The following is a 15,401-nucleotide window of genomic DNA, read 5'->3' on the forward strand; positions in this document are numbered from 1 at the left end:
GCATAACTAACCATGTAATAGCATAAGCATTTGATACTTGAATATGAAATTCTTTCTTAACAATTAAGTAGATTAAACAGCCAAGTCAAAACAAGAAACTTAAATATTGACTAAACTGTCCCCAATTTCTCAATTTACAATAGATTGGACTGAAGAAAATTGGTTTCCTAAGTATGGAAGGTGTTTCTCCTATAAAAGCTGGATTCTCGCTTCCATATTTCATGAAGCCAGCTAGTTAACTAACATTCATAGTCAGCTCTTCAACAGTTCTTATTTAACCGTTGGACATTGCTCTCTACATGAAATAGCTCCAACATTCACTGAGGAAAAGGGAGCACTATTTTTTGTTAGATTGTAAGTTAGCTCAGCTATGCCACTCCACATCTCACCTGGTAGAATGACTGGAAATCTAGTTTAAGTTTTCAGGATATAGGTTCACTCTACTTTTAGGGTATTGTAGCCTCTCTATGGATGAATGCATATTCATAGTCTATCAGGTCTGCAACAGAAATTAGTCTTATATCCCATACAGAATGTCAGGCTCAAGTAAGTGCATAAATATTTTTTGAATAAACAAGTATTTAAGCACCTGCTGCATGCCAGGTACTGTCTTAGGCCTGTGACTACAAAGGGTCCAGAACATTATCAATCAGAATGATAAGTGCCACAAGAAACAAACAATTCAAAATAAGACATGACACAACAAGCCAGAAATTTCTCACAGTGCTATAATGCAGAGAAAAGAGCAATGAAGTTGAAACCCAGTCCCAGTTTCACAATCCACTATATAAGTTATATAAATTTGGTTAACTCAAAATTAACAAGCTAGATGCCTTTGTGTAAACAGAAATATATAAGCCTAACTTAAACATAAACTTAATTATTGTTTATGGCAGAAACAAAACATAAATCTAATTACACTTTTTATATGAGCTTTTATTACATATATAAGCACACTACATATTGGGTTGGCCAAAAGGTTCGTTTGGGTTTTTCTGTAACATCTTACAGAAAAACCCAAACGAACCTTTTGGCCAACCCAATATAACAATACACAGCCTAATGAAGTACAGTCCAACAGAACTTTCTACAATGATGGAAATATTCTATACTTGTACTCTCCAATATGGTAGCCACTAGATATATGTGGCTATTAAGTACTTAGAATGTGGCTAGTGCAACTGAGGAAATGAATTTTATTTTTTAAAACTAATTTAGGGACCTCCCCAGTGGTCCAGTGGTAAAGAATCCGCCTTGCAATGCAGGGGACATGGGTTCAATCCCTGGTCGGGGAACTAAGATCCCACACACCACAGGACAACTAAGCCCATGCGCCACAACTACTGAGCTCACACGCCTCAACGAGAGAGCCCACATGCCACAAACTAGAGAGCCCACACGCTTTGGAGCCCACGCACCACAACTACAGAGCCCACGTGCCCTCGAGCCTGCAGGCCACAACTAGAGGGAGAAAACCCTCACGCCGCAACTAGAGAGAAGCCCGAGTGCAGCAATGAAGAGAGCACGTGCCACAACAAAAAAGATCCCACATGCCTCAACGAAGATCCCACGTGCCGCAATTAAGACCCAACACATCCAAAAATAATAATAATAAAGAAAATAAATATTAAAAAAAAAACTAACTTAAATATAAACAGGCAGAAGTTCTGTTTCCAGTAAAGACAGAGTCATAGGCAATAATAGGGACTGCATTTACACTCATGCCTGAAAAAAAGCATAAAACGGAGAAAACAAATGACACAACAATTTTCAAGACACTGGACAACAGGTGACAAAGGACAATGATCTTTGAGAGTCAAGAAACAAATAAGATGAGCCCTACAAATGATCAAACTTACTGACGTGAGAAAGTTCCCAAGCAGAGGTACTAGGGGGAAGTGAAGGTGGAGACTGACAGACGCAGTGAATTCAGAACATGGACCTCACAGAATAAGCAGGATGGAGAGCCAGAGAGCAGCACTGAGAGCAAGCAAACTCCTGCAAGAGGGTTCCCCTTGCGTAATGATCAGCACATGCATGTAAGGAAACTACCTAAAGTTGGAGAAAGAATAACCCCAAAAGATAAAAAGTGTCAAGCACAGGGCCAGTAATAATATCTGCTCCCAGCAGCGAGACTGAAAAATTTCATGAGTCTTGAGGCACAGGTAGAGTAACATAAAACAGACTCCCTCAGTAGTGAGGAATAATCAGCCCCAGCCCAAGCACTACTCTGGACCCACCTAACAAATCTTAAAAAGACCAAAAAGGATTAAGATGTTTCAAAGTAACTTAACTACGTCCAGAACAAGGTTCAAGAATAGTTTTAGTAATATAAAAATATACAGCACCCAGCAAGGTAAAATCACAACAAAATCTGAAACCTAATAAAAAATTACTAGCCATACAAAGAAGCAAAAAGGTACAAACCATACAGAGAGGGGAAAAATCAACTGACTCCAACCACAACTGACACAGATGTAAGAACCAACCAACCAGGATATTAAATCAGTTACTATAACTATTCCATATGTTCAGAAAGTTTAGAGATGTGGAAGATATAAGAAGACACAAATCGGGGACTTCCCTGGTGGCCCGGTGGTTAAGAATCTGCCTGCCAATGCAGGGGACGCAGGTTCGAGCCCTGATCTGGGACAATCCCACGTGCTGTGGAGCAACTAAGCGCATGTGCCACAACTACTGAGCCTGCGTGCCACAACTACTGAAGCCCGTGCACCTACAGCCTGTGCTCCACAACGAGAAGCCACCACAATGAGAAGCCCGCGCACCACAACAAAGAGTAGCCCCCGCTCGCTGCAACTAGAGAGCCCACACGCAGCAACAAAGACCCAAAGCAACCAAAAATAAATAAAATTTTAAAAGCTTAAAAAAAAAGAAGACACAAATCAAGCTTCTGGAGTTGAAAACTATAATGTATGAGATGAAAATTACACAGAACAGGATTGATGGAAGGTTAAACATGGCAGAAGAAAAGGCAGTAAACTTGAAGACACAGCAGAACAATCCAATATTAAACACAAAGAGAAAAGAGGATTTTTTTTTTTAAATGAAGAGAGCTGTGGCACAACTCCAAGAGTCCTTCTACCCATATAATTGGAGTTTCTGAAGGTGAGGGGGCACAGAAAATTATATGAAGAAAGTTTCCAAAATTTGCCCAAATTTGATGAAAATTATAAACTCACAGATCAAAGAAGTTCAACAAATACCAAGCAAAAGAAACATGAAGACATGCATACACCAAGTCACATCATAATCAAATTGCTCAAAGCCAGTCATTTTTTTTAATCTCAAAAGCAAACAGAGAAAAAAGATACACATTACATACAGAGAAACAAAAATAAGAATGACATTAGATTCCACATTGGAAATTGTAAAAACAAGAAGACACTGGAGCAAATCTTTAAAATACTGAAAGAAAAAGCTACCCATCTAGAATTCTATACCTAGCAAAAATACTTTCTTAAAAACAAAGAACTACTCAAGAATTTTTGAGACATGCAAAAGCTAAAAGGAATTCACTACCAACAGATCTCCACTATGAGAAATATTACAGTTTTTCAAACACAAGGAAAATGATGCCAGATGGAAATGCGGATCTATACTAAGAAATAAAGAGCAATGGGAATGGTAACTTAATAAATGTATATGGGTTTTTCTTATTATTGAAATTTCTTTAAAAGATGATGGATTAAACAAAAATAACAAGGATCTGGTGCTGGATTTATTACATATGTAAAAGTAAAATGTATGGCAACAATAACACAAAAGCTGGGATGGGAGAAATGGATGTACACTATGGTAAGGTGCTTGAACTATACATGAAATGACATGATATCCCTTAAGGTACATTAAGATAAGTTGAAAATGTATACTATAAATCCTACACAACCACTAAATTAACGACAAAAAGTTTTTCCTAATAAGGTGACGAAGAATACAAAATAGAATCATAAAAATACTCAATTTATCCTAAAATGAAGGCAGAAAAAGAAGAACAAAAAACATGTGAGATAAATATCAATAGAAAACAAACAGCAAGATGATGCATTTAACTCTAACCATATCAAACACCACATTAAAATTTCCAGTTTAAAACCAAAGATTTCAGACTGGGTAAAAATGCAAAACTCAATGTACATGCTGCCTAAAATAAAGGCACTTTAAATAGAACAAAGTTAAAAACAAAAATAAGGAAAAAGTATACAGTGCTAACACATCAAAAGAAAGCTGAAGTATATTTATTAATACCATGTAAATTTATGAGCAAAGAATATTAATAGGGATAAAGGAGGCCATTTCATAATGATAAAGCAGTCAACACATCAAGAGGATATAAAAATCCTAAACATTAATGCATATAATAATAGAGCTTCAAAATATGTGTATACAAACTAATATAACTGCAAGGATAAATAAAAAACTCACAACTCTAGTCAGAGATTTCAATTCCCCTCTCTCAACAACTGGTAAATCAACCTAAAAGAAAATCAGAAAGGATATAAAAGATCTGAACAATACTGTAAGCCAAAATGATCTGATTTAGAAAACATTCCACCAACCAAGAGAAGAAGAACATTTGCCAAGTCAAACCATATTCCAGGCCATAAAACAAGACTCAGTACATTTGAAAGGGCTCAATTCATACAAAGTATGTTCTCTGACCATAATGGAATTAAACTAGAAATCAGCAACAGAAATATCCCTAAAATGATATTCTCCCCAAATATTTGTAACCTGAATAACAATCACTTCTAAATAATTCATGGGTCAAAGAAGAAATCAAAGAGAAATTAGAAAATATTTAACCTAAATGAAAATAACTACTCAACATATCAAAATTTGTGAAATGTTACTAAAGGAGTACTTGAGGAGAGGGGGGAATTTATAGCACTAACGACCTATATAAGAAAAGTCTCAAATTAATGACTTCAAATTCTAAAACTTAAAAAGAAAAAATTACACCTGAAGTAAAGAGAAAGCAAATAATAAAATCACACCAGAAATCAAAGAAATGAGAAAATAAAATAAAATAAAGAAAACCACTGAATCCAAAGCTGGTTCTTTGAGAAGATACGTAAAACTAATACACTTTTAGTCAGAGTGATCAAGGGAAAAAAGAAAGAAGAAATGAATTAGCAATATCAAGAATAAGAGCAGTGACATTACTACAAATTCAACAGATATTAAAAGAATAATAAGCAAATATTATGAACTCTATTTCAACAACTTAAATGACATAAACAACTTACATTCAACAACTTAAATGATATAAACAAATTCTTCATAAACAAATTCTTCATTCAACAACTTAAATGACATAAACAAATTCTTTGAGAAATACAAACTACCAAAGTTTAAACAAGAAGAAATCAATCATCCAAGTAGCTGAATTTTTAGTTAAAAGTCTTCCAACAAAAACAAGGTCCAGACCCAGATGGTTTCACTGGTAACAACAAATATTTAAGGGAGAGATAATATCAATTATACACAAACTCTTCTAGAAAATTTAAAAAGAGGGAATACTGCCCAGCTATTCTATGAATCCAGCATTAACCTGGTGTCAAAATCAGACAAAAAAACATTAGGAGAAAAGAAAATTACCTATGTTCATCAACATGTGAAGAAATTTTAACAAATAAATTCCAACAACATATAAAAAGATTAATTCTTCATGACCACATGGGGCTTATCTGCATAATGCAACTTGGTTTAACAATAAAAAAATCAATCACTGTAACTCCCCCATATACTAACAAATTTAAAAAGAAAAGCCATGTGATCATCTCTATAGATCCAAAAAAAGCATATGGCAAGCCCAACGTCCATTCCTGGAAAAATCTCTCAGAAGTTTTAACAGAAGGAAACTTCCTCAGTCTAATAAATGGCACTACATTAAAGCCTACAGCTAACATCACACTGAATGGTAAAAGACTAAATACTTTTCCTCCAAGATCCAAAACAAATCAAGTTGTTCTGTTCTCACCACTTGCATTCAAAATTATACTAGTTGCAATAAAGTACAATCAGAAAAGAAAAAATAATAATAACAATAAGGCATCCAGATTAGAAACCAAGAAGTAAAACAGCCTTCACTCACAGACTACATGACCAGCAACAGAATATCTCTATAGAATGGAATCTACAAAAAAGTACTGGAATTAATAAGTTTTAAAAATCTGTGCAGGACATAATGTCAACACACAAAACTCAATTATATTTCTATATACTGGTAACTAACAATCAGAAATGGAATTTTAAAAACAATACCATAGGGGCTTCCCTGGTAGCACAGTGGTTAAGAATCCGCCTGCCAATGCAGGGGACATGGGTTCGAGCCCTGGTCCAGGAAGACCCCACATGCTGCGGAGCAACTAGGCCCGTGCACCACAACTACTGAGCCCACACTCTAGAGCCCGTAAGCCACAACTACTGAAGCCTGTGTGCCTACAGCCCATGCTCCACAACAAGAGAATCCACCGCAATGAGAAGCCCACGCACCGAAACGAGGAGTAGCCCCCGCTCACTGCAACTAGAGAAAGCCCGGGCACAGCAACAAAGACCCAACGCAGCCAAAAATAAATAAATAAAATAAATAATTTTTTTAAGTCTTTAAAAAAAATAACAAAATAAAATAAAATAAAAACTATACTATATATAACAGCATCAAGAAGTATGAAATACTTATAAATCTAATAATATATGTGAGAGACCTATATAGAGATCACTAAAAAATATTGCTCAGAGAAACTAAAATGATCTAAATAAACAAAATTATATTATCTTCCCATGGGGTCAGAAAACTTGGTATTGTCAAGATGTCATTTCTCCCCAAACTTATCTATGGATTTAAAGCAATCCCAGTCAAAATCCCAGAAGGCTTTTCTTCTGTAGCAATTAACAAAACAGTACTAAAATGTATATGAAAATGCAGAGGACCTAAAATAACCAAACACTATAAAAGAACAAATTTAGAACAGTAACACTACCTGATTTCAAGACATATTACAAAGCTGCAGTAATCAAACAAGTGTGGTATTGCATAAAAACAGCCAAAGATCAATAGAAACACTATAAAGCACAGAAAAAAGACACATAAATATACGGAAAATTTTTTATAAACATGCAAATGAATTCATTTGAGAATAATCTTTTCAACAAATGGTGCTTTAACAGTTGAAAATCATATACAAAGAAATGAACTTCAAATCCATACCTCATACCATATTAAATAACAAACTCAGAATGGATCACAGACCTATATGTAAAACTATATTTTAAAAGTTGCAGAAGTAAATACAAGGGAAAACTTTTGTGACCATTGGTTAGGTTAAGATTTCTTAGATAACAACATCAGAAGGACAATCTGTAAAACAGTAACTTGATAAACTGAATCTCATCAAAAATAAATACTTTTACTCTTCAAAACATACTCAAGAGAATGAAAAAAAACCACCCAGAAAGTGGGTGAAAATAAATCACATCTAATAAAGGACTTGTACCCAGATTATTTAAAGCAATCTCAAAACTCAGTAATAAGAAAATAATCTTATTTAAAAATAGACTTAGGGCTTCCCTGGTGGCGCAGTGGTTAAGAATCCACCTGCCAATGCAGGGGACACGGGTTCGAGCCCTGGTCTGGGAAGATCCCACATGCCGCAGAGCAACTGGGCCCGTGAGCCACAACTACTGAGCCTGCGCGTCTGGAGCCTGTGCTCCGCAACAAGAGAGGCCGCGATAGTGAGAGGCCCGCGCACCGCGATGAAGAGTGGTCCCTGCTCGCCGCAACTAGAGAAAGCCCTTGCACAGAAATGAAGACCCAACACAGGCATAAATAAATAAATAAATAAATAAATAAATAAATAAATAAATAAAAAAAAATAGACTTAGATGTGAAGATCCTTCACCAAACAAGATAAAAGATGGCAAGTAAGCACATGAAAATATGCTCAATGTCATTAGTAATTCGGAAAATATGTATTAAAACCACAATGAGAGGGACTTCCCTGGAGGCGCACTGGTTAAGAATCCACCTGCCAATGCTGGGTACATGGGTTCAAGCCCTGGTCAGGGAAGATCCCACATGCCGCGGAGCAACTAAGCCCAAGTGCCACAACTACTGAGCCTGCATGCCACAACTACTGAAGCTCGCACGCCTATAGTCCATGCTCTGCAACAAGAGAGGCTACCGCAATGAGAAGCTCGTGCGCCACAACAAAGAGTAGTTCCCGCTCGCCGCAACTAAAGCTCGCGTGCAGCAACAAAGACCCAATGCAGCCAAAAATAAATAAATTTATTAAAAAAAAAAAAAAAACACCACAAGATACCACCACACACCTATTAGAATGGCTAAAATTTAAAACAATGACCATAACAAGTGTATCCATACAAGGATGTAGAGGGACTGAAACTCATATACTCCAAGTAGGAATGTAAAATTAGATAACTACTGCGGAAAAAGTGTTTGGCAGTTTCTTAAGCTTATAGATATCTACTATATAAATATCCACACAAATACTTATTTAAGAATGGCCATAAGAGCTTTTTTGTAATAATCAAAAATTGGACATAACCCAAGTACCCATCAAACAGGACAAGGGATAGACAAATTGTGGTATAGGAATTACCATTAAGCAATAAAAAAGAATAAACTATTGATACATGGATAAATCTCAAAATAATTATGCTGAGTGAAAGAAGCCAAACAAAAAGGACATTCTGTGTGGTTTTATTTACTTAAAAACTCTAGAAAATGAAAACTAATCTAGGCAGAAAAGATATACAAATGGGCATGAGAAAACTTTAGAAAGGGATATACATGTTCATTATCTTGATCGTGGTGATAGTTTCCTATTAAACTTTATACTTTAAATATGTGCTGTTTATTGTAACTAGCTGCTAGAAATTTAGTCACATGTTGCTAGTGGCTACTGTAAAGTACATCTAAAGCCTCTCCCTTACCCAGTCTTCCCACTCACCATGCCTTCACCTAGTACACCAGCAAAAGATGCACCAATTCTCTGGACAGAAGTAGCTGTTTTAACCTCTACTTCGTGACACTTTAATCATTTCTATTAAAGCACTTTCCAGGTTGTACTGTTATTTACCTGTTTACCTGTTCACATGACTGTCTTCCCCAACAAATTACAAGCTCTTCCAGGAGGAGGACCATACCCATATCACCTTTATAATCCCAGATACCAAGCACAGAGCCTGACACAAAGTGTATGCTGAATAAATGTTGGTTAAATAAAGCATACAATTCATATCTTTTATGAATGTTTTTCTTAAGTCTTCTTACATTGTTTTCTACATAAAGAAATACAACAATTGATGCGTGTATGTGATAAGGAAATTGTCAAATCATCCTCACCTAAAAGAAATGTTTTTAATTCATACCTGACTGAGTTTCAAGGAAACTTTTTTTTTTTTTTGCAGATCGAGTTTTACATCTATAATTTTTCATCCAATAAAATGACTGAATTCCTGTATGTAACAGACAATGCTCTATGTACTCAGAATTATAGAATAAAACAAAGTAAAACAAAACAACTTTACATTCTGGTTTAATAATTAGAAGAGTGAGATTATGATGCTTTTTGGCAGATACTTTTCAAAAATTACTGAGATAACAAAACTGTGTATTAATAAGTATTCATAATAATATTAACATATGTAGAAATATACAAATTATGTTTAATTAGGGTACAGTATAATGCAACAGTCAATGAAATAAATAACCCAGAACACCTAAAAACAAATAGATATCTCAAATAATTGAATAGAATGAATAAAGATAAAATCAAGGATTTCAACCATATTTTTAAACGTTAACAACTGCTTTGCCTTTTCAGAATGCTGTGAAAATGACCTTTTCTGGAAGTCACGAAATCAGGACATTTTCTCTCACACATTGTCACCAACAAAATCTGGCTGGAATCAAGAGAAATCAGGCAGAGAAAATCAGCTCACTTAGAAGTAATCTGTATTTGGGCCTTGTTGTCCATTTCTTATAGATGATGATTTCACTGGGGAAAAAGTGGGACTTTTCGTCCCACTTTCCATGTCCTGACCATGGAAAAGTGTAAGCATTCTTTTCCCTCTAATAATATAGAAGGATGAGTGCAAGAGGAAAATGTAGGAAGGTAAAATGGGGTGGTAATGCTTGTGATAATGGAACATGTTAATATTCTATAGAGGCCTCAAAAACTGCTGTTACTTCTGCACTTTTGGCTATGACCTCTGAGCTGACTCCATCATAAACTTCAGCCTTTATCTTCATTCTGAGGTGACTGCATCATTGAAAACAATGTTTTATCTTCTCAACTTACAAAAAGTGTTTACTACTCCACTGGTATTCACTCCAGCTTGTCTTAACAGTCTCTTCTGAAGTAAAGGGATTTTTTTAAAGGTCTGTCTACACAGATTACCCTGAGACTAAGAAACTCTCATATACTAGACTAAATTCTTCAAAGAGAGGAAAAAAATTCCTCTTTGTATATGAATTCTGATATTTTGGAGTTACAGCAACGTTTTCAGGTCACTTATGACACGAGGGCATCATGTAGGCTTTTCTGTAGAGATCCAGAGGATAGACTTTGTTTTTGTTGTTGTTGTTGTTGTTATTGTTGTTGAAGGTGAAGCATCTGACACTACTGTGAATGATATTTTTTTTAAAGATTTATTTATTATTATTTATTTATTTATTTTATTTATTTTTGGCTACGTCGGGTCTTAGTTGTGGCACCCGGGATCTTTGTTGAGGCATGCAGCATCTTTCGCTGGGGGGCGTGGCCTTCGTCCTGGTGTGCAGGCTTCTCTCCAGTTGTGGCGTGCAGGTTTTCTCTTCTCTAGTTGCGGTGCACAGGTTCCAGGGGGCACAGGCTCTGTCGTTATGGCATGCAGGTTCCAGAGTGAGTGGGCTCTGTAGTTTGCGGCATGTGGGCTCTCTAGTTGATGCACACAAGCTCAGTAGTTGTGGCGCATGGGCTTATTAGTTGCCCCACGGCATGTGGGATCTTAGTTCCCCGACGAGGGATTGAACCCGCATCCCCTGCGTTGCAAGGCAGATTCTTTACCACTGGACCACCAGGGAAGTCCCCAGAGGGTAGACTTCAGCAATACACCACACTTCAAACTGTATACTGCTTTGTCATTTAGAAAGCATTTTCACATGCACATTTAAGCCTCACAAAATCCTTGTGAATAAGGCTTATTCACCTCCATAGTGATAAATAAATCGTATAAAATAAAAACCTTGACATCACCTCCAATGGCCCACTTCACCTCACACTACAAACTCAATTAAGAAGAGGTGCCATCTCAATGACTAAACAGTGAATATTTTTAAAATTAATTTTCTACTCTTGGATGTCCCCAAATTGGCATGGATTTGGAGCAGTTTCCTTCTCTGATTTCCTTTTATTATTTTTTCTTTTTAAGAACAAATAAAGTACTGAAAATTAAAAAAAAAAAAAAAAACAGAGGAGGTCCCATCAATTCCACATCTACATGTTCTCACTTGTATCCTCACTAAGTGCTGCTACATGCAAAGCTGTCATTTAAGCTGTGCACCACACAACTTCAGGGGCATCACTCACAATGCAGTTTAACACCTGACCAGACGTACACAGCTGTCCTGACTTCATGAATACTGCTCTCATTCAAGAACCCTGCCTCCACTCTCTCTGCTACACATTTTCTACTAGCCACATTTACCTTCCTAAGAAGAAAAGGGGACTTCTGATTTCAACCATGACGTAGTAACTGTGACTGAATTTAACCTGTCACTGCAAACAATCAGAAAATTGGAAAATATATGCTAAATGTCTGCTTCCAGATACTGGAAAACAAACCATGTAAGACTACGATCCCTGAGAAAAGGAAAACAAACTACATGAATTCTATCATCATCCTGGTTTCCTGCCTCAAGTTAATTTGCAGATCATTGTGCAGGGAGGGGATCTCAAGCAGAGTAGAGTGGTATCACTGAGTTGAAGGGCTAAAGATTAGAGTTCGAGGAGGCAAAGGCAGCTGGAATTTGTGGGGCAGAGATCCAGATGAGGAAGCTATATAGAAAAAGAGCTCCAGAAATCTTCATGGCATCCCCTTGAGTATGCTACTAACAGGAAATCACACAATATGGTAAAACTCCACCAAGGAAGGCAAAAATGAGCAAGGAATTTTAAGTTCAACAACTCCCAGAGCTCAAATGGGACTGAGAGATGTCTTAAAAGGTGTAAGCAGTCAGAGTGGAACATAAACATTGAAAATTCAAGGAATTCAATAAATATCTCAGAAGGGTTATGACTTAGCAACAAGGAAAACTATTTTTGGCATAAAAATTACACTATACCCACTCTAACAAAGCTTAAAAGCGACACTTGAAGGGACTGAGTTTACCTCTAGTAACTCAATCTCATGACATAACAAAGTCCTGTATTATTTAAAAGAAGACAACAGGGACTTCTCTGGTGGTGCAGTGGTTGGGAATCTGCCTGCCAATGCAGGGGACATGGGTTCGATCCCTGGTCCAGGAAGATCTCACATGCCACAGAGCAACTAAGTCCGTGGGCCACAATTACTGAGCCTGCGCTCTAGAGCCCACGCGCCACAACTACTGAGCCCACATGCCGCAACTACTGAAGTCCAAGCGCCTAGAGCCTGTGCTCCACAACAAGAGAAACCACCGCAATGAGAAGCCTGCATGCCGCAACGAAGAGTAGCCTCCACCTGCCACAACTAGAGAAAGCCCACAGGCAGCAACGAAGACCCAACGCAGCCAATAAATAAATATATATATATATATATATATATATATATAAATAAAAGACAACAAAATCCACTCAATAGTGTAAGATTCAAAATGTTCAGAATTTAATCAAAATTTACCAGACATGTGCAGACGCAAAAAAAAAAAGTGACCCATAACCAGAAGAAAAATCTGTCAATACAAATAAGCCTAGAATACAAATATATTAGCAAACAAAGACTTGAAAACAGCTATTATAAATTATTCACTGATTAAAAGAAAACCAGGAACACTGTGAAGAAAGAGATGCAAGACCAAAAAAAAAAAAGGATTTCTAGAAATAAAATACAGTATCTGAAATGAAAAATTTACTGGATAGGATGAATAGATTAGACACTGCAAAAGAAAAGATCCTTAGCTTGACGACACAATAATAGAAACTATTAAAACTGAACTGTAAAGAGAAAGAAGGCTGAAAAAAAAAAATAGAACCTCCGTAACCTGTGGAATAACATCAAGAGAACCAACATAATTGTAATTGGAGTCTGTGAGGGAAAAACATTTGAAGATACAATGACTAAAGTGTTTCAACTATAAACATACATATCAAACAAACACACACATACATACAGGCATAGAAATCTTAAAACCAAATTACTGAAAACAGGAACTTTTAAAAGCAGCCAAAGGGAAAAAAATATTATGTAGAAAAGAACAAAGAAGAATTATTGCAGACTTATGAAAAACAATGAAAGGCAAAAAAACAAAAACAAAACACACACAATAGAGAGACATGTTTAAATTGTCAAAAGAAAAAAGTCAACATAATTCTATATCCAGCAAAAGTACCCTTCCAAAATAACGGCAAAATAAAAACTTTTTAGGGCAGCAAAAAATAAAGAGAATTCACTGTCTGCATTCTATACTATAAGAAATTTAAAAAATGCTTCAGGCAGAAGAAAAATGAGACAAAATAGAAAACCCGATATACACAAAGGAATGAAGAATGATGTAAATGGAAAATATATGGATAAATACAAACTCTCTCATAAGACTAATTAAGAAAAAAGAGAAAAGACACAATTACCAATATCGAGAGAGAAAGGTGAAACATGACTACATATCCAACGCAATAAAAGGATAATAGAATATTATGAATAGTGTTAGACCGGGGGCGACCCAGGCGTGGCGCCGGGCAACACGAGCGGCAGCCTCCTCTATGGCCAGGAGTCTGCACTCCCTCCAAGAGCTCCCTTCAACCTGGTGGACATCAACAACGTGAGCCCCTCCAGCAGCTTCGTGACCTAGCTTCTGTGGCCCGAACTGGACCCAGGGTACATTCCACTGCAGCAGCCGCAGCCGCCACGTGGCGGGCTGATGGGCAAGTTTGTGTTGAAGGCATCGTTGAGTGTCCCTGGCAGCGAGTACGACAGCCCGTCGGTCATCAGTGTTAGCAAAGGCAGCCTGGACGGCAGCCACCCGGTGGTGGTGATGCCCTACAGCAGCAGGCTGGCACGCATGTGTCCCAAGATCAAGCAGGAGGCTGTCTCCTTGTGCACCGTCGGTCGGCCCCTTGATGCCCACTTGGGCACTGGACCCCATCTCGGCAATGGCCACCGGCTGCCTGCGCATGACTTTCCCCTGGGGCGGCAGCTCCCCAGCAGGACCACCCTGACCCTGGGTGCCGAGGAACTGCTGAGCAGCAGGGACTGCCATCCTGCCCTGCCGCTACCCCTGGGCTTCCATCCCCACCCAGGGTCCAACTACCCTCCCTTCCTGCCCGACGAGATGCAGCTGCAGATCCCACCGCTCCATTACCAAGAGCTCATGCCACCCAGTTCCTGCAGGCCGGAGGAGCCCCAGCCAAAGAGGGGGAGAAGGTCGTGGCCCCGGAAAAGGACGGCCACTCACACCTGTGATTACGCAGGCTGCGGCAAAACCTACCCGAAGAGTTCTCATCTAAATGCACACCTGCGAACCCACACAGGTGAGAAACCTTACCGCTGTGACTGGGACGGCTGTGGGTGGAAATCTGCCCGCTCAGATGAACTGACCAGGCACTACCGCCAACACACAGGGCACCGCCTCTTCTGGTGCCAGAAGTGCGACCAGGCATTTTCGAGGTCGGACCACCTTGCCTAACACATGAAGATGCACTTTTAAATCCCAAAACAGTGGATATGACCCACACTGCCAGGCGAGAATTCAGTATTTTTTGCCTTTCACACTGTCTTCCCGGTGAGGGGAGGAACCCAGCTTGAAAGCACTACAACCATGGTCAAGTTCCCAACAAGTAAACTTGTGAATGGATAATCTGAAGACATGAGGAAACCAAATGACAAAGAACAGACGGGGTCTGTGACTGGATCTTCTATCATTCCAATTCTAAATCCAACTTGAATATATATTCCTGGACTTAGAAAATGCCAAGGGGGTGACTGGATGTTGTGGATATCAGGGTATAAATTAGACCCCTGAGTTGAAGGGAGGGAAGACCAGAATCCCCTGAATTGTTTCGATGCAATATAAGCATAAAGATCACCTTGTATTCTCTTTGCCTTCTAAAAGCCATTACTACGATCTTAGAAGAGGAAGAAATTCAGGTACAGAAAATGTGTTTTAATAGCCTAAACGA

At 37.9% G+C, this 15,401-nt stretch overlaps 1 protein-coding gene and 1 pseudogene across 6 annotated transcripts in view; one reads left to right on the top strand and one right to left on the bottom strand.

Moving 5' to 3' along the window:
* The window catches only part of TCF12 (transcription factor 12), a 373,055-nt gene that overhangs the window by 336,013 nt on the left and 21,641 nt on the right, over positions 1-15,401 (bottom strand). Inside the window, exon 1 of one of the 6 annotated variants that reach the window (XM_059913203.1) lies at positions 4,444-4,471. The exons of the other annotated variants lie outside the window; for them this stretch is intronic. The gene's annotated coding sequence lies outside the window, so the exon portion shown is untranslated. Of the gene's footprint in view, positions 1-4,443; positions 4,472-15,401 lie in introns of those variants that run through there. 6 annotated transcript variants of the gene reach the window in all.
* On the top strand, positions 1,960-14,929 carry LOC132360809 (Krueppel-like factor 4; annotated as a pseudogene).

This window comes from Balaenoptera ricei, chromosome 2 (assembly GCF_028023285.1).
Source record: "Balaenoptera ricei isolate mBalRic1 chromosome 2, mBalRic1.hap2, whole genome shotgun sequence".
Lineage (NCBI taxonomy): Eukaryota > Metazoa > Chordata > Mammalia > Artiodactyla > Balaenopteridae > Balaenoptera > Balaenoptera ricei.